This window comes from Bos indicus, chromosome 12 (assembly GCF_029378745.1).
Source record: "Bos indicus isolate NIAB-ARS_2022 breed Sahiwal x Tharparkar chromosome 12, NIAB-ARS_B.indTharparkar_mat_pri_1.0, whole genome shotgun sequence".
NCBI lineage: Eukaryota > Metazoa > Chordata > Mammalia > Artiodactyla > Bovidae > Bos > Bos indicus.
The window spans coordinates 13,393,630-13,412,425 of record NC_091771.1 but is presented as its reverse complement, the minus strand read 5'-3'; the positions used below and the strand labels follow the sequence as shown (position 1 = coordinate 13,412,425).

At 44.6% G+C, this 18,796-nt stretch overlaps 1 protein-coding gene across 2 annotated transcripts in view; it reads left to right on the top strand.

Annotated features, from left to right (window-relative positions):
* ENOX1 (ecto-NOX disulfide-thiol exchanger 1) overlaps positions 1–18,796 on the top strand; it is a 342,949-nt gene that overhangs the window by 202,413 nt on the left and 121,740 nt on the right. The gene's annotated exons all lie outside the window — the stretch shown is intronic.

The window sequence follows — 18,796 nt, the reverse complement described above, 5'->3', positions numbered from 1 at the left end:
TGTCCCATTTGTTTCTTATGTGCCTGAGTCTGGGGCTGTTAAGACATTTTTTTTTCGGGGACATTTGCCTGTTCCCATAAAAATCCTCTTCCAGAGTGTGGCAGCCACTGCTGATGCTGAAATACAGATAAAATTTGGTTTCAGTCAGTGTACTTCTTTCATGGGAAATGTTTAATCCCTAAAGAAGGTTTCTAGCCTCCAAAGCAACATGCTTGGAGAATTAGATTTTTTTCCAATAAATTTTAGTTCCTAACCTATGATCAAAGGGATGGCCCTATTCAGTACCAAGAAAGGGGCATCAATCCTTGAGTTATAAAAAGGAGAGAGGCTTAGAGAAAACCTTGCTTTATATGCTCTGACTAATCTGAGAGGCCGACTTAAAACTCTTTTTCTCAAATTGTGTGTAATTCCCTCGGTGTTGTATCAATAAAAGCACGCAGGGGAAATGCTCACTCAGAGGTAGGAGACACCCAGGGAGACTGCTTGTCTGAGGGGAGGAGTGTTGCCTAAAGGGCCTGGGACAACCACCCTTGCCACCATTGCCAAAAAGGGGATAAAACAGTCCCCTCTCCCAGGCCTTTTAACAGGAAGACTCAGGTGACCAGGAACAACAGATTTTTATGAATTTGTTAGTAGAGGCCAAAATGAGGATTACAAAATGATCAGGTCATCAGGATTTCAAAGTTGTCAGTTAGGCTGCTTCTGTGTCTTGGCTCTGTTGTCAGGAGCGCTGCTATGAACGTAGGTTATGTGTATCTTTCTGAATTAGAGTTTTGTCCAGGTATATGCCTAGCAGTGGGATTGCTGGGTCATACGGTAGTTCTGTTTTTAGTTTCCTGAGGGACTTCCAGGCTGTTCTCTACAGCGGTTGTTCCAGCTTATATTCCCACCAACAGTGTCGGGGGGTTCCCCTTTCCCCAAATCCTCTCCAGTGTGTATTGTTCGTAAACTTTTTTAATGATGGCTGTTCTGATCGGTGTTTTGATTTGCATTTCTCTAACAGTGATACTGAGCATCTTCTCATGTGCCTACTTGCCATGTGTATGTCTTCTTTGGAAAAATGTCTATTAAGGTCTTCTGTCCATTTTTAAATAGGGTTGGTTGTTTTCTGTTGTTGTTTATTTGTATGAGCTATTTGTATATTTTGGAGATTAAGCCTTTGCCAGTCACATCTTATTTTCTTCCAGTCCGTAGATTGTCTCTTTGTCTTTTTTTTTTTTTATGGTTTCCTTTACTGTGCAAAACCTTGTAAGTTTGATTAGGTCCCATGTATTAATTTTTTTTAATTTCTATTGCCTTGGGAGACTGACCTAAGAAAATATTGGTATGATTTAGGTCAGAGAATGATTTTCCTGTTTTCTCTTCTAGAAGTTCTGTGTTGTCATGTCTTATGTTTAAGTCTTTAAACCATTTTGAGTTTACTTTTGTGCATGACATGAGCGTGTGTTCTAATGTCGTCGATCTACATGCAGTTGTACAGCTTTCTCAGCACCATTTGATGAAGTTATTGTCTTTTCCCCATTGTATATTCTTCGTTCCTTTGACAGAGAGTAATTGACCGTAGGTGTGTGGATTTATTTCTGGACTCTGTTCTATTCCATTGGTCAATATGTCTGTTGTTGTTCAGATAACCACACTGTTTTGATTACTGCAGCTTTGTAGTATTTTCTGAAGTCTGGGAGAGTTATGCCTCCTGGAGACAACCTAAGTGTCCATCAACACACGAATGGATAAAGAGGATGTGGTGCATATACACAATGGAATACTACTCAGCCATAGAAAAGAGTGAAATAATGCCATTTGCAGCAACATGGATGCAGCTAGAGATTATCATACTAAGTGAAGTGAGTCAGAGAAAGCATGGTATCATTTATATGTGGAGTCTAAAATATGGCAAAATGAACCTGTCTACAAAACAGAGATAGGCCACGGAGAATAGATTTGTTGTTGCCAAAGGGCAGCGGGGGAAGGAGAGGGATGGACTAGGAATTCGGGATTGGCAAATGTAAGCTATTACATTTAGACCAGATAAACAGCAAGGTCCTACTGCACAGCACAGGCAACTATAATAAGTCCAGTCTCCTGGGATACATAGTGGAAAAGAATGTGTGTGTATAACTGAATCACAGCAGAGAGTGGCACGGCAATGTAAATCAACTATACTTCTATTTTTTAAACTAATTAATTAAAAAAAAATTTTAAGCTGTCAGAACACTCTGTTTCTGCAGTGCTTTAGGAGAGAATACCTGAAGCATATGATGATCACAAGAAAAAGCTCCTGCACAGAAGTATACAGAGGGGAGTTTCGTTTCCTTAGAGCAGTGGTTCTTGAAAACATTGTTCCCCAGTCCAGCAATATTAGCATCACCTAGGACCTTATTCAAAATGTTAACTTCTTGGGTCTTACTCAGGACTTACTGAGTCAGAAACTCCAGGGGATGGAAGAGGAGGGTTGTGAGATCCAAAAATCTGTGATTTAAAAAAGCCTGTGGGGAATCCCAATGCAGGCTCAAGTTTGAGAGCCAGGCCTTAGAAAATTTCCCTTTCATCCTCAAATTCCATTCATTTAAATCTTTTAAAGCCTAGCGTAAAAGCAGGCACCACAGCGCTGTGTTTTGAAGCCATATATCTTTTGTCTGGAAAATGAACCAAACACTTATGTGACACATGTAATGTCTCTTATTAAACTGATGTCACGTTTCTCAGGACTGCTCGATTATTGGGTTTGGATTTGCTTATGTGAGGAAAGCACCTTCTGCACAGCATTTCTATTCTGCACACTTTCATATATCAGAAGAAGAGAGTGAGTTTGGGTGTGATTTTTCTTAAATTCAACAAGCTCTTCCAATAAATTAGTAATTTTTTTTTCTCAAAAAAGGCTTTCATCATTTTTGAAGTTTCTAGATGTGGGGCAAGTTTGCACAAAACTCGGATCCTTAACAACCTTATAAGGTAGGTAGAGAAGAAAAGACTAGGCTCAATCAGGAATTCTGATTGAAACTGTAAGTTTTTTTTCCTATTTGAGTGGTGGTGACATTTCTTTTTAAACAACCTACCAATTTCTCAAGTAAGAAATATGTATAATTTCATAGCCTACTCGGGAGCAGACAAGAATAATAATAAGCCACAGAGAAAAATCTTACAGACTGTGGTAGTAAGCATGTTCCTATAGAATGACCTGCAATCTCTGCTCGAGAAGAATCCGCAAGATACCAAGGACCTCTCTTCTCAGTCAGGACCACAAAGATGCTCCCAGGAGGTTTGACCGAAGAGCCCTTCCCAGACTGCTATGACTTTTTTCCCCCAGGCACCTCATAAGAGCCTGAAATAGGACCTGAACTTGCAGAATGTTCTCTAGGCTTGTTCCTTTGGTCAGCAGAATTAATGAACTCAACCAGTACATGATCCATACCAGGTGCAAAGAGCAGAGATGAAAGAACCAGAGAGCAAATGCCAGGCCCTGAGGAGTTCAGAGTCTTTCTTGTGCTTTTCCAGACGAGATGGACCAGAGAACGTGGCATGTGGTTTATGGGGAAAGTGCAGGACTGATGAGATGGAAGGAAAAGCCATCCTTGTTCCACCGGGCCCTCAAGACCCTGCCAAAAGGCAGGTGGTGGTTCTCTCAGCCCTGCCTATTCCGGGGGCACAGCCTGAGAGCAGGAATCCCCTTGATCTTTGGCCAAGCTTCAGACAAAAGATCCCTGTGAACTACTGAAAGTGGGTCAGGTCCAGCTGCCTGAGCCGCAGCCTGAGGGAAACGGGTCTTTCAGAGGCATCTCTTTAGGTAACAGGCCACTCATTTTTTTTTATGGTACAAATTTGCATGTCTAGTCACCTCTTAGCAGGCCTCTGAAGACAGCACTTTACTGCACTGAAGGGAAATTGCCAGACTCATGATAGAAGTAAGCTTCTGCATCTTTTGCAGTGATTCCCGACCTTTTTGACGCTGGATTCATGGAAGAGAATTTTTCCATGGACTGAGGGGTGGGGGTACCGTTTCAGGATGATTCAAGCACATTGCATGTATTGTGCACTTTATTTCTATTATTATGACATCGGCTCCACCTCAGGTCATCAGGCATCAGATCCCAGAGGTTGGGGTTCCCTGCTCCAAGGAATCCTCTGGCCCTTCCTCTTCTCTGAAATCTTGAGATTTTGCCTCAGACCTTTCTGGCAGCAGCTGACCCAGAAATTCTTAGAAATGCCAGGGAGGAATCCCCTCCTGGGAGCCTCCTACCAGCCCTGCTGTCCCAGAACAAAAACCCAACCTCCACAGGTTTTATTTCTGATGGGGAGAGAATGGACTTTGGTTTTCAGAAAAGGAAGGATTTCTATGATACCTTGAGTTTAATCTTTTCCTTTAATCACAGTTTTTCAGGCCATCTCTGCTCTTCTGATCAAGAAGAGTGCTTCCTTGTACTTTGGCTGTTGACCGCTCCTGGTAATTTACAGAGTGTCTTTGGCCAGAGTTTGCCCAGACCAGCTGTCCCTTCCAGATCACTCTGGGCAGGCTGGTCACTGAGGCTCAGCAGGTGACTCTTAAAGAGGGGAAAGGGGGTTGCCGGAGCCAAACTGAAATGCTGATGAAAATGAAAATGAGTTTTGTTAATACATTTGAAAATCAAGACAGACGAATCAAAAGCGTTCGTTCAGGAAGACTGGCATCCTGCTCCAAAACCCCTGAAGATAATTTCTGATAAAAATTCAAATGTATTGTTGCACAGTCTGCCTCCTGCTGCAATCAAGCCAAACTTTTGAAGCCAAGTCTATTCCTACTTCCCTCCCTCTCTCCCGCCCACTCCCTCTCCCTCCCTCTCCCCGGTTTGCTTCTCCCTCCCCCTTTCTCCTTCCTCCCTCCAGATTACCAGTGGAGGGGGCGCAGGAGTGCACTGGAAGGAAGGGAAGGAGTGAGGAAGTCTGTCCTAAAGCGTAAGGCCTCCTTTGGCAGAACCTGATCAGCATCAGTGTTGAGAGAGTTCAGTGAGTCAGTGCGTCTTGGGAAGCCCATCCAGCTAGCACATGACCAGTAACTCAGTGGCTGTTAACTTTGCCTCTTATCTTAATCCTCCTCCAACACCTGGTCCTGGGCCTTTCACCAAGTAAGTGCTCAATAAACGTTGGTTGACTTCAGTCTTCTTCCTGTCTGTTTTGGATGGTGCCGTCCCGTAAGTCAACCAGAGGATGGTAGCCCTAAGAACGCTTGCTCCGGTTAAATTGCAACGTCAGGCATTAAGTGGCGTGTTCAAACAGGGATGGTTGATTTCTCCGCAACGTTCAGAACTTTTGCATACCCGGAATTCCCGTGCCACATGCTGAAGAGGCTATGAACCAGAGAGCTGAAACTCAGTGTTAACCTAATGATCAGCAAGCATCTGTCAGTCACCTTCTTGTGTTCAAGGCACTATGGACCCAGGGATACGGAGAGAGTTTAGACACAGTCTACCTTGCCCTCCAGGCTATAAGATACTTTTTGAAGAGAAATATGAACATTTTTTTAAGTTAATAGAAATGCAGTGCCTGAAGCCAAATATGTTTTAAGCCGTTAATTTAAATTCCGTATAAAACAAAATGAGCATCGCTTCCAGTGTGTGTACCTCACGCAGTATTTGGTGAGTATACATTATATGTTGAACACAGATTTGAGAAAAGCAAAACTAAAACAGCCCTTGCTTAATACACAACCCTTAAACCATTTCATAATGTACAGACACTCTTGGATTTTAACTACACCTCATTTAAACTCGGAGTTCTTTGTAGGGACCAGTACTCTTAATTATGAAGAGTGTTGTCCAGGTTGTCGATTTTCCATGGAGACTCAACCACAGCATAGATACAGACTTCTTTTTAATTCCAGTAAGAAGTTAAACAAGGATTTTTGACAACTGAGTCACGTTAGGGACTCATAATTGGGTCATCAGTATTCAGTATGTCTAAAGTTTCATATACAGCCAGCCGGAAGTCAGGTTAAAAGATTAATAATCATAAAGCTCTCTGGCTATCCCTGATCTCTTTGAACACCAGGACTGCCTTCATTTTTCTGATTCAGTTTATTTCCTGGAAGGAAGTGCTTTTGAGAGCCATGAAGGAGACCCAACAGAGGCATTCCGATTAGACACCAGCCCCAGAGGCTCACCTAAGGTGTTTGTAGACTTCCTGTCTTCACATGCGATGGTATCCCAAAAGAGAGATAAGAATGGTGATGTGTGTCCATCAGTCGCCACCGAGTTAAACATGAGCATTTTATTACCACAACTGAATGTCTTCTGGGACCTCCAGGGCCAGACAAGGAGATGTGATCAGCTACAATTACATGTCTTCAAGATGAGGAAATCAGTCTTCAGAAGTGTGCTGAGCAGCCAGCTTCGCTCCTAATCTCTTGACATGGAGCTTCATTTGCAAGCAGTCCAGGTTTTTCCTCTGTTTCTTCCTTTGTATTTTAATCTTGCTAATCTTGCCAAAGGAAATCAAATCGATGTTTATTTGGGACAGATTTTTCAGTTCCCTGGTGATTTCACGTGCAGCTGCAGTTCTCATCTCATGATGGATGTATTTCTGAAAAGTGTATAAATCATTCTTTACCTTTTATATGTAAGAGGTGTGCGTCGTGCGTGCTAAGTCGCTTCTGTCGTGTCCAACTCTGTGCGACCCTGTGGACTGTAGCCTTCCAGGCTCCTCTGTCCATGGGATTCTCCAGGCAAGAATACTGGAGTGGGTTGCCATGCCCTCCTCCAGAGGATCTTCCTCACCCAGGGGTCAAACCCACATCTCTTGTATCCCCTGCATTGGCAGGTGGGTTCTTTACCACTGCTGCCACCCGGAAAGTCCCAGCCCTGTGGTGGAGGGTTGCTTGTCACAGCAACACACCTGTCCCACCAGACCGTGCTTATCTGTTGTGTAAATTCACATTTGGAGCTTCAACTCTCTTTAAGCCAAATCCCTTTATAATCTTGTTTTTCTGTAGCACACAACAATGCCGTATTCCCAATATTGCTCTCATATATCACAAATTTTCCATAATCGTGTGTTTCGTGTCGAATCAGTTCATGTTGCTGAAATTGTGCTGTGTCTCAGAGACCATGGATTTTTCCCTAATGCTTCAGCCACTTAGCTGTGTGGCCCCTCCAGAGAACCCAGGCGAGCCCTGGCGGAGAGTCTCTGGCCATCCCCGCCTGGTCCATCCTAGCTTGGAGCCCAGCGGGTTCTCTGCTTGGTTTCCTGGGTGACAGCCCAGCACGTGCTTCTAGCCCCGCTGCATTTGCTCTCTGAAACCCTGGCTTCCTGCCTGGTGACTGGAGCCCCCAGAGTGTGGTGAAGAGCACCTGGGCGGATGGACAGATGGCAGGCAGTGGAGAAAAATGGGGAACTTACCAAGCAATGTTTAGGAAGGAAGAGGTGCAGAGACCTTGACCCAGAGGGAGTGTAGACAAGTGACCGGTGGGCAGCTTGAGGTCACAGCACAGCTGCCCCTGACCCGCCTGTGGTACTCAGATGCCTTTGAGCTGCCAGGAGCACTGCGATCTACATTACAGTTTATTGTGTTTTCTGGGCATTTCATTCTGATAAGGTTTGATTGCGGGATCATTACGTTGGGGAGTAGATTTAATCCTGTTTTCTTAGCAGGCTCTAAGGACACTGAGGGAATATTTATGTAATAAGATGCAAAGTTGCTATGGAAAGTACTATAGCAACCTAGCATCTTCCCAGAGCCAGGCAGCCACTTGTAACAGCAATCTAAATTTACATTTATTTTAGTGTCATTTTATCGACACTCTTAGTATCTCATTCTGACAGGATGTTAAAATATGTTTTCAGCTTGCATTTGAGCAAAATTAACACAGTGTTGTTGGAATTTAACTGGGGTTTGCACAACTTCTGGAAAAAAACAGCAGAGTATTTTCATGCGAGTTTAGATGACAGAATCTGGGTAAGTTTGTGACTCTTTCCTTTTTCTCTTCTAAATGTAAAAAAGAATTCTTTAGCAGCATTTATTCCTAATTTTTCCTCTTAGTTTGTAACTAAAAGTCGAAATTTCTGATTACAAAATGAGAATTATTCTTTTCAAACTTGATGTAATGTTTCAAGTGCCCACCTATGTTTCTAGTTGGTGCTTATAGAAAATGCTTTTAGTAGATCAATCCATTGCCCTCCAGCAGGCTGTAGCACTTCAAAAATGAAATTACTTTTTATATAAATAATACTTGTTAATTTTTGAGAATCTAATTATTGCCAATAGTAAAAGATAAAACTGTGTTAATTATAACGCGACAAAAGACTTTAGTTTTTAATTCTGTTTCTTCTGCACAGCCTAACTATATAAGCATCTTTGTATATATTTTTAAAGCTCAGAAACAATTCTCTATGATTTTGTTTTCAGTCAGATCAGTTTGTATGGCAAGTGAAGTTTTTTAAAGCTTTTTTTATATGTTAATGAAACAGAAAATATAGAGCAAATGCATGTGTATCCTTTCTGGGTCATAGACTCCTTCCTGTGAACCTTTTATGATTTAAAGCTGTAGTCTTTGAGGTGGTCAGAGTAGATACCTAAGGTTATTAAAGCTTGAAAATTGGGCCAGCCTTCCCCATAGCGTCTTTCAGGTCCCTTAAATGTGAGCATGGCGGAAAACCATACAGGTATGTAGCTGGTTGGTCGTGGAAAGATAGCATCTATTGATTTTCTTCTCTACCTTTCCATCTGAAATCTTCAAGTGTGACTATACCACTGTTAAAGCAGGACATTGGCCAAAAGAATCGATACCAGACCATATTAAAACATATGCTACTACCAGCTTCTTAGCCCTAATGTACTGTTCGTGAACTGTATATTGGAATCCTCCTAATTCTTCCTAATTCTGTGCTTTTATACTGCATTGTTCAAGACAGCGATATGTAGTGAGTGTACCTTGACTTTTAACAGTGTTGCCCATAGGCTGCTTTCATTGCTGGTTTTGCTGGTTTAATAAGAGAACAACAAAAAAAGTTTACATAAAGAGTTGCTTACATAGTTGTTTTATTGCGAGAAGGCCAAACACAAAGCAAAATTAGACTTCATCATATGATCAGAGTTAAGATTAATCTATCTCTATTCACTGAGTTTTATTTAAAAAACATCAAAAGAGGATTTAGTCAGTTACGTCAATAGGCTATGAGCATTAAGAAGGATATCCGGTGCTCTTATGCAGTACTTTGGTGTTTTTTCATTGATCTTGATATATTGTTACAAGAGAAGAAAGGAATGCATTTTATATGTAGACTAGTTATTCAAAAGAAGACCAAAGAGGGGCCAGGGAGGAACATGTGTCTGGAACCAGATCTAATGTGTACTCCGGATATATCCAAATATTGTCAAAATAAAGGAGGAGAACTCTGGGTTCCTCCCCACTTTGGCTAAGTACACATACAAAATTTACATGGAGAAATTCTTTAGACAAATTTGTAAATAATCTATTTCAGGCCTAGTTATATACAGAAATCAATAAATGAATCACTAGACATTATAACTCAGAAAAAATCATGTGAACTGGTGAGAATATGCCGTAAAATAAAGATCTACATTTATCCAATGCTGCACAAGTGAGGTCCATTATGAGCAATCACCAAGTTGTTAGATTTATGGATAGGGAGTATGTAGACACGTATTCGGAGACGGCAATGGCACCCCACTCCAGTACTTTTGCCTAGAGAATCCCATGGATGGAGGAGCCTGGTAGGCTGCAGTCCATGGGGTTGCGAAGAGTCGGACACGACTGAGCAACTTCACTTTCACTTTTCACTTTCATGCATTGGAGAAGGAAATGGCAACCCACTCCAGTGTTCTTGCCTGGAGAATCCCAGGGATGGGGGAGCCTGGTGGGCTGCCGTCTATGGGGTTGCACAGAGTCGGATACGACTGAAACGACTTAGCAGCAGCAGCAGCATACACATTTAAGTGCCATAGAACTAATGGAAAAGTAATTTAAAGGAGTAGCAGTAATTATTTCTTCCCTTTCTTAGAAAGTCCACCTGCTATTTATGATACTTGGGCACCCTGGACAGGGAAAGTAAAAGTGAAAGTCACTCAGTCCTACTCTTTGCGACTCCATGGACTATACAGTCCATGGCATTCTCCAGGCCAGAATACTGGAGTGGGTAGCCTTTCTCTTCTCCAGGGGATCTTCCCAACCCAGGGATCAAACCCAGGTCTTCCGCACTGCATGTTAGATACTTTATCAGCTGAGTCACAAGGAAAGCCCAAGAATACTGGAGTGGGTAACCTATCCCCTCTCCAGTGGCTCTTCCTGACCCAGGAATCGAACCGGGGTCTCCTGCATTGCAGGCAGATTCTTTACCAACTGAACTATCAGGAAAACCCAAACGGAATTATCACATTTAATTTTCTGTATTTTACAGCTTCCTAGACCATATTGTCTTGCAGTTTCCTATTCTGAGTATGATCATATTTGCATAGCTACTAAACTAAAGATCTAAGAAATCATTCAAGTTCGAATCTAGGCAGACATGTGAAGTTCTTTTTTTTTTTTTTTTTTAATATTTATTTGGCTGAGCTGGTCTTCGTTACTGCGCACGGGCTTTCTCTCGCTGCGGTGTGCGATCTTCTCTTGTGGAGCACGGGCTCTAGGCACACGGGCATCAGTAGCTGAAGCCCAGGCTCTGTAGTTGTGGTGCACTGGCTTAGTTGCTTGGGTCTGGGGTCTTCCCAGGCCAAGGATCGAATCAGGGTCCCCTTTGCACTGCAAGGTGGTTTCTTACTGCTGGACCACCAGCGAAGCTCCTCATCACAAGGAGATTGGCAATGACGAGTGTCTTCATCAGATGTGGAAGAAACGCTGAGAAGTCATTTTGTATACCCCACTCTGCACAGATAGGAGTGTGCAGCTCTACGTTGAGAAGTTATGTTATTTGCCCAAGATAGTAAGTAGAAGGTCCTGAACTCAGTACTAGTTCCCTTCTTTCCAGGTTGATGATCTTGCTGTGGCACTGCTCCGTGCGTGTTAGAGGGGGAAAGGCTCCAGAATATCCCTCAGACACCTTGAGTGGCATCAACAGAGTCAGTGAAATCCGCCAAGGACATTGAGTGCCTGCCTCGTGCATGGCGCCATGAGGGCATTGGGAGGTAGAGGTAGACGGGGTATGTTCGTTACCTGAAAGTGCTCATCCTGACCAAGCTCATTGCGGCTTTCTCTTGGTCTTCCCATTACTCTTGGGATTTTCTGCTGACTAGAAAGAAGTTAGCTTCAGCACACACAGTGCATGCAGCAAACTGTTCTCTAGCTCATGCCAGCAGAAATGCCAGCTTCTAAAAATATTCAGGAAACTGGCACAATCCCTTTTCAAGTCGAGTGATATTTATTTCCTCAAAAACAGCCTGTTCTGTGGCTTTGAGCAAGAAGAAGACATGCTGTGAAGAACTGAAGTATGTACATGGGGGAGGAATCATGCCATGTCATGTATGCCTTTGATAAACCAGATAGATACACTGTCTTCCAATGGAAGCCCAAGTGTTCCATTCCCTGACTCTCCAAAAAGCCAAAGAGGAAAATAGAACTACCCTAAATGCAAGCGCAGATGTGATGATTGATCTAGAGTGATCCGAGCTACAGTATTAGTTCTTTGATTTCCCATCTCATGTTTTCTCTGCATGCCCAGGGACTGGGAGAGCCTACCTGAAACTCATTCATTGTCTTCCCATCTAATTTCAAGACCTGTTGAAGCATTCCCCCTCCTTCCTTGCTCCTGAGGCTTCTTCTTTATGAGATGTACCCCTCAATCAATCTGGAAAATATATGTCTGAAGGAGAGCATCTACAGTAGTAATCTTATTGAGATACACAGACTCGGGCATGTTTTGATTGTAAAGAGATCTTAGAAGTATTATGTCCTTTCCTTTCTTACCCTATATCCAAAATTATAATGACAAAAATGTAGTTTTTACCCCCAACAATAAGTAGCTGGAATGCTGAATAAATTCTGCAAGTTTGAATTAGTGATTTTTTGTAATTACAAGTTTTTAGGCAAAACTTAAGTGGTAACACGAGTTTAGCAAATCTCTTGGAAGCAGGATAAGAGATTTAATTCTTTTTTTTTAATTGAAGGATAATTGCTTCACAGAATTTTGTTATTCTTTTCTTTAGTGATTTAGCAGTCAGTTGTTTAAGAAATGTCTCCACTTGCCATTCTAGACTTTTCTTCTAGTTATATAATCTGAAAGTTGTTAAAGCTAGCCATTTCTCTATCCTCAGCCCTTTGTTTCCATGAAATTGTCTTAAGCAATGCCATAATACAAAGCAATGATAAAACAAATATTTAGTGAACTCTTACTTGCAACGCATATGGGACCATGATATCATGTCTTGCGGTGCCGTATTAAGGAGGAAAAGTAGCAAAGTCTTGTAAGACTGTTTGAGACAGTCTTTGAACTGAGCGTGTTGTTTTCCTACTCTGAAAAATCCCAGTAGCTACCAGAGATCTCCTTTCCTTGGAATAACACTGGATCATAGGTCCATCCTGCACCTGCTCTCCACACCCTCAGAAGTCAAAGCCAAGACTAACAGATAAACTCTCACAGGCAGAGCCGTGAATGCTGCGAGGATCTGAAAAGAAGGGTAAATCTATTCAGCTGAATTCTGTCATCCTGGAGAAAGTTTGCCTGGTTTTTGTTTGTTTTTTTGTTTGTTTAAGTAAATAATGGTGAGATGGAAGACTTTCCACCCATCTACTCCTTCAGGACTAGGTCAGGATCTTTTAACCTCCCGGAATGGCCAGCACCTTGCAGGGTACATAGTCAATGGACAAGAATTTGTTAACCAAATGGATTGGAAATAAAAACTAGGAAGAACCAATTCAACTAATTTTTTAATCGTGTTGAAGGATATTTTTTCAGCTTAGACCAAAAAAAAAAAAAAAATGTTATCTGTTTGATCCTCACAGTACTGACCATGTTTTTCAGATGAGAACCCTGAGGTCTAATAGAGGTTGACTAATTGCCCCCAAGTCTCATAACGCATATAGCTGTAAATCCCCTTCTCTCTTTTGCCTCACTCTTGCATATTGTATAATCTGTGTCTGCACGACTCTTTGAGGTTGACAAGGGCAGACGCTGGGATGTAGAACAGCCCACCCAGCGTCCTCTTAGAACCGCTGCCGCTCAGATGCACGCGGTGGTCCCTGAATCACCACCTGTGTCCTGTCCTCCTCACTTCTCTGTGGGAGCCTCTTCCAGAATTATGCAGAGACATATGCATGTTACTGTTTAGAGCAGGAAGACGGGTGTGTTCTTTCAGGTCATTAAAAGATGGGAGACTTGGCAAGGTGACGGATGGAGCTAAAAGGGAAAACAACAAAGAAATATGTCAGGTAATGTTTGAAACCATTTTTCTCCTGGAACTAGGTTGAGATGATTGCAAATGGAAAAATAGAGCTTTTTTTTTTCCTTTGGTAGTAAGAGAAAGTTGTTAGGTCCTTGAGCTTTTGAAATAGAAATCAAAACTTAGATTGGACATTTTGCCCATTCTATATAACATTTAGGCTCCAAAGGAATAGTGTAATTGATGCCAGGCCATCAACACCATGTTAACAAAGCACTTGATATAAAACCACCTTCTCTCCCGAGTTCAATAAAAAGCTAGTAAGCAGAGAACTGCTTTCTCGGGGGAATTCTTTTCACCTTTCAGAAACAAAATATTTCATGCTAATTCCTGCTTAATTGGAGGGAAGTCATTTCTTTAAAATCATTGAATATGAGCTTGAAGTCTGTTCTGTCCCTGACCTTTCTAATTCAATCAAGGTCACCTTCTCAACTTGCCCAAACAGCACTACTTCTCAATTAGAAAAAGGGGCAGTGCTGTTTTAAAGCATTTAGCGTCTGATTAATTGTGCTGAACTGGGGCTTCAGCACTTGCAGAGGGATCCTAAGGCGTCACCAGTAAGAATAAAACATTGCTACCTGAAAAATTATCCCCATCAGAAACATCATTTTAATAAGCAAAGCAAGAACTGCTATTTGTGGGGATGTGAGAAGCATGATCATACTCGATATATAGTGGGTTTTAATATCCTAACAACTCTCTCTCAGGGAAAAATATGCTATAATTTAGCCATCCAGTCAGTTTATGAAATACACGCACTTTTCCCTGCCCAAGGACTCAAAGAAGATGAATGCCAAGGTTGTTAAAGCAGAATTTCGTCACACTCAAGCTCTAGGGATGAAAAGAAGTAATGGAAAGAGGTGTCCAGCTGAAGCCGTCTGGCTGGAGGAGAGAACATGAGTTTTGGAAATAAGTTTTTTGTTTGTTTGGCCACACCTCGTGGAATGTGGGATCTTCGTTCCCCGATGAGGGATCGAACCTGCTGCAGTGGAAGCACAGAGTCCTAACCACTGGACCACCAGGGAAGTCCCTGAAGATAAGTGTTTTAGAGGCTGCTTCTCATATTTCCTTCCCATTTTCTGGGCCTGATTGAGGGATGCCAACCTCACGCTGATGCTCTTTTGAAGACCACCTCACCTGGGTGGTCAAACCATTAGAAAAGCTCTGAGAAAGTGGCCCACATGAGTGAGAATTGGTGTTGCTGGAAGAGAGATGTTGGATTCACCACAGAGTTCAGAAATAACTTTGAACCAGACAAGGTAAGAGGCCCCCAGAGGAAGTTTTGAGTTGTTTCCAGTGTGGCTCAGCCAGTGATGTCCCTTCTCCAAGCCTCAGCATTCTCAGCAGTAATATAAGGTTCATCCTAAGAGGGTTTCCTCAACTTTGTAAGAAATAACCAACTAAGCGTTTCCAAGGCATTTTGCAAGTGGTACCGTGACAAGGTGGAGAACAGATACCGCTGAACAATCACAGAAAGTGAAATGAGCGGTTCCCAGCCCTGGCTGTGAGCGGGAAGACCTGGGAAGCTTTGCACAACACCAGTGCCCAGAGGTTAATGCCCAGGTACATCTGTTATTACAGTACTCCTCAGGCAGGTCTGATGTACAACGGATTGGAAACCACTGGCCCGTGACAGGAGAATTGATGGCTGTCAATTATAGGTGGAAAAGAAGGTAAGGAAAAAAAAAAAGAGATTGTAAGGTAACAAACAGGGAGCTATACTCAGGGCTCTGTGGGGACATAGAGGGGTAGCATGAAGAGTAGGAGGTAGGGAGTCCAAGAGGGAGGGGGATATATGTAAATGTATAACTGAGTCACTTGGTTGTACAGCAGAAACTAGCACAAGTTTGTAAAGCAACTATACCCCCAACTAAAAAGAGAGAAGAAGAGAATGAAAATGAAGTAGAAGATAAAAATGTTTAGTCGAGAGGAAGCAACTGAGATAGGCAACAATAAAGGACCAAAGAGAGAAGAAAGGGAGGTAGTTTATTTAAGTATGGCATGCATGATCCAGGTGGAGGATTCCCCCCATAGCTGTGTGCGATGCACCCTAATAGCCCTCGGTTAATTGGGAAAAAAGACTAGCTGGGAGGAAAAAGAAAGTAGCCTGATGCAGAAAGATGGGATGAGAGCCAAGGACAGAGTTCTTGCTCTTCTCTGATGCTGGGAGAATAGCCAGGGACAGTTCTCTCATCCATCGGTGGTGAGAGAAGAAAGCAGGGGTGTCTGGGCGTTGGCCAAAGAGAAGGGCCTCGCAGGACCTACCGACCGGTCTGGGGAGAGCTCGCACGCAGGAAGGGTCTCCACTCCTCCCGTGAGAGGCTGGTCCAAGGGCCCTCGGTCAAGGGCGATTAGTGCCGCCCCTGCCCCACCGGCGAGCACGAGGGTGCAGCCCAGCCTCTCCTGAGTGCAGGCTGCAAACCCACTGCAGCCGTGATCTCTCCAGAAATATGCCCGCAAGAAAAAGTAATACACAACCACATCTAGTAGATCAGAGAAATGTGTTTTGGAGACACTGCCTGGAGGATTTATGAAAGCATTCAGTCACAATATCATCACGGGAAGGGCAGTAAGCAGCGTTCAGAGGAGCAGGGAGATAGATGAGCGAAGTGTGAGAAGGCAGAACAGAAGGCAGAAAATCCTGGAAAGCCATGCTGGACAGTACAAGCCTGAGAGGGGAAAATTCCTTTCAGTAACAGAAGCCGTTAGGAAAAGGCTGAGAGAAAGCAGGTGTCAAAAAATAATGAAAGACGCACAAGCCTGAAAGCACGTTATGGAGAAACCAGGGATCTGGTCCCTAAAGGCTAGTGAAGTGGTCCTAAAACTTTGGCATTAGAGTCACCCTCAAAGCTTGCTGAAATGCACAACCTCAGACCCCGTGTCAGAAGCTCAGATTCCGAGGGGGCTGGGGTGGGTCCAGGAACTCCGTTTTACGAGACACTAAGGTAGGACAGGCGGCGGCTGTGTGTGGAGCGAACTTGGACTACTGGCTGGGCGACAGGTCATTCTGTGCTCCCCTGGTGGCTCAGCGGTAGAGAATCTGCCTGCAGCACGGAAGACACGGGTTCAATCCCTGGGTCGGGAAGATCCCCTGGAGAAGGAAACTGCAACCCTCTCCAGTATTCTTGCCTGGAAAATCCGTGGATGGAGGAGGCTGGCGGGCTACAGTCCATGGGATCGCACAGAGTCAGACACGACTTAGTGGCACAGGGGTGCCAGTGTCATTCCACCTTGGTTATGTGTCTAGAGAAGGCGGTAGTCTCTTGCCCCGGTGCCAGACACAACATGTGGGCTTCAGCCGGTCTCAGCATTGGTGACGAGGCTCATGTGGAGGGGATTTGCTGCCCACCGCTTCCCAGCAGCCTCGGTTCCTGTTCCTCAGACTGGGTTTATGCTCCGCACAAAACCCGAGGGGAGCCAGAGGCTTTCTTTTTAGCTCATCTGTGTTACCCCAGGTATTTGGTGTTTTAATAACCTTTTTGTGGAAAAGGCCACTGTTCCTTGTGAAGGATGGTGTCTAGGACTGAGCACACGCTTCACGTGGGCTGACCTCCACATTTCAGAGTGGGGTGTGTCTTGTGTGGTAGAAACCATCCATATAGAAAGAGTGTGTGTATGTGTGTGCACGCGTGTGTATGTGCAGGGGGTTAGAACAAGTAGAAAAACATCACTCCTTCAGGGAAAGGTTTCTTGAAGAAAATTGGAAGTGACTGTTGGTTAAAAGGGAAAGAAATCTGCGGGTCGGGAGGGGAGCGAGGCGAGGAAGGGAGAGCAGTGAATGCCTTCAGGGAAAGGCTTGCTGTTTGAAGCTGTTCTCTCTGGAGAGACCAGCTGCGAGCGAGGGCGGAGCACCGTCCCCGGGGAGGGTGCCTAGGAGGCGAAAGCATGGCCAGGGTGGGGCCCTTGTTCCCGAAAACCTGCGTCCTTCTGGGACGGATATCGGTCTTAAGTCTGACGGCCTTAAAAAAGAAACCTTAAAGCTTTCAGAGTTGGGGGGTGGTAAAAAGGTAGCTGTGTGTCTTGGAAATCGAAATAGAGACCGAAGGTGGAAAAGCAAACTGAAGTCCGATTTTAAAAGGGAGAGTTGGTGGAAATGCCGCTCTTGACGCGTCCGCTGTGGTGACTGCAGACGGGGCCCTCGGCAGCCCAGCCTCCTCCCCTCCCCGCGTCCATCTCGCCCTGTCGCCAGCACCGGCTCCTTGGGTCCACGGTGAACGTGATCCTCACGACGGCGGCCCGCTCCCGAGTCCTGCAGCCTTTGGCAGCCTGAGCCTGCCTTCAAGGTCCAACCCGCCCCCCAGCAGCCCTCCTTTCCCAGCCTCTCCCTCCGTCCGACCACCACAGCATGGGGAGGGGAGAGCAGGTGAGGGACCCCCAGGCCCATCCATGCCTGTCTCATGTCCCCATCGCTGGGCACCGAGCCCCCGAGGTCAGGCAGGTGTGCTCGCCTAGCGCAGGTGAGGAGCTGAGCTTTGCTGGACTCTATGCCTCCCCGAGGACCCTTTTAAATGGCAGACTCACCCTGCTCCCTGCTCGTGGAAGAAACAGGCGTGCCTCTTTCTTTCACTTACTTCCCTCCAGGACAGTGAATGGGAGAGTTGGGGGTGGGGGGGTATCAGATATAGTAACGTTGATGGAAAAGCAGTAAGGTGTGAGGTCAGTTCTCAGCAGCGTCAGTGACCCAGGGGCACAGCGTAGTCATGGCCACCAGCAGATCATGTCCTTAGGAGGAGCTCCGTGAACAGGGTCTTGGAAGATTGTTTTTTTTCTTTTCCCGAGTCACCTGCTGCCAGGTGTGCCTGCAGACTCGCACAAGCCATTATAATAACAGGATCCAGCTTACCTGCACTCTTCAAATTACCCTTATTCCACTGACCTCACACAAAGATGGAAATAGACACTGCATTGTGCTTCTGGTGAGCTCTCCCTAATCACCGCTAATGCACAGACGCTGCAAACAGAAAATGTTATGTCAATGCTAAGTTGTAATGATAATAATCCTGAAAAACTGTAACAGAAGGAATTTCCGCCGGCAGTTGGAAGAAGATTGCTGCTTCGGTGGCGATACAGGTGTTGCTGGAAAACAGATCGATTTTAGTTTGTTGGGAGCAGGAGAGGCTGTCTAGCAGGAGACTAGCTGCGAGGCAGGCGTCTGATGCTCCCCAGCCCTGTGCCAGGATGCTGGGAGGCATGCTGTGACACCAGCCCGAGGAGCCAGGGCTTTGTCCTGTCATCTGAGGGCCATCTGGTCCTTGTCCTGGACCTTTCTGAGCCCATTCAGACCAGGGGAATCTGTGGGAAGAGGGGTTTCTACCACCTTTCCTGCAGCTGAAGACACTTAGAAAGGCACAGCATAGGGGCGTTCAGATGGGTACGGTGTGCACTGGAACATCCTTCAGGACCGCAAGAGCAGCCTGAGCCCTTGGACCTGGCTGT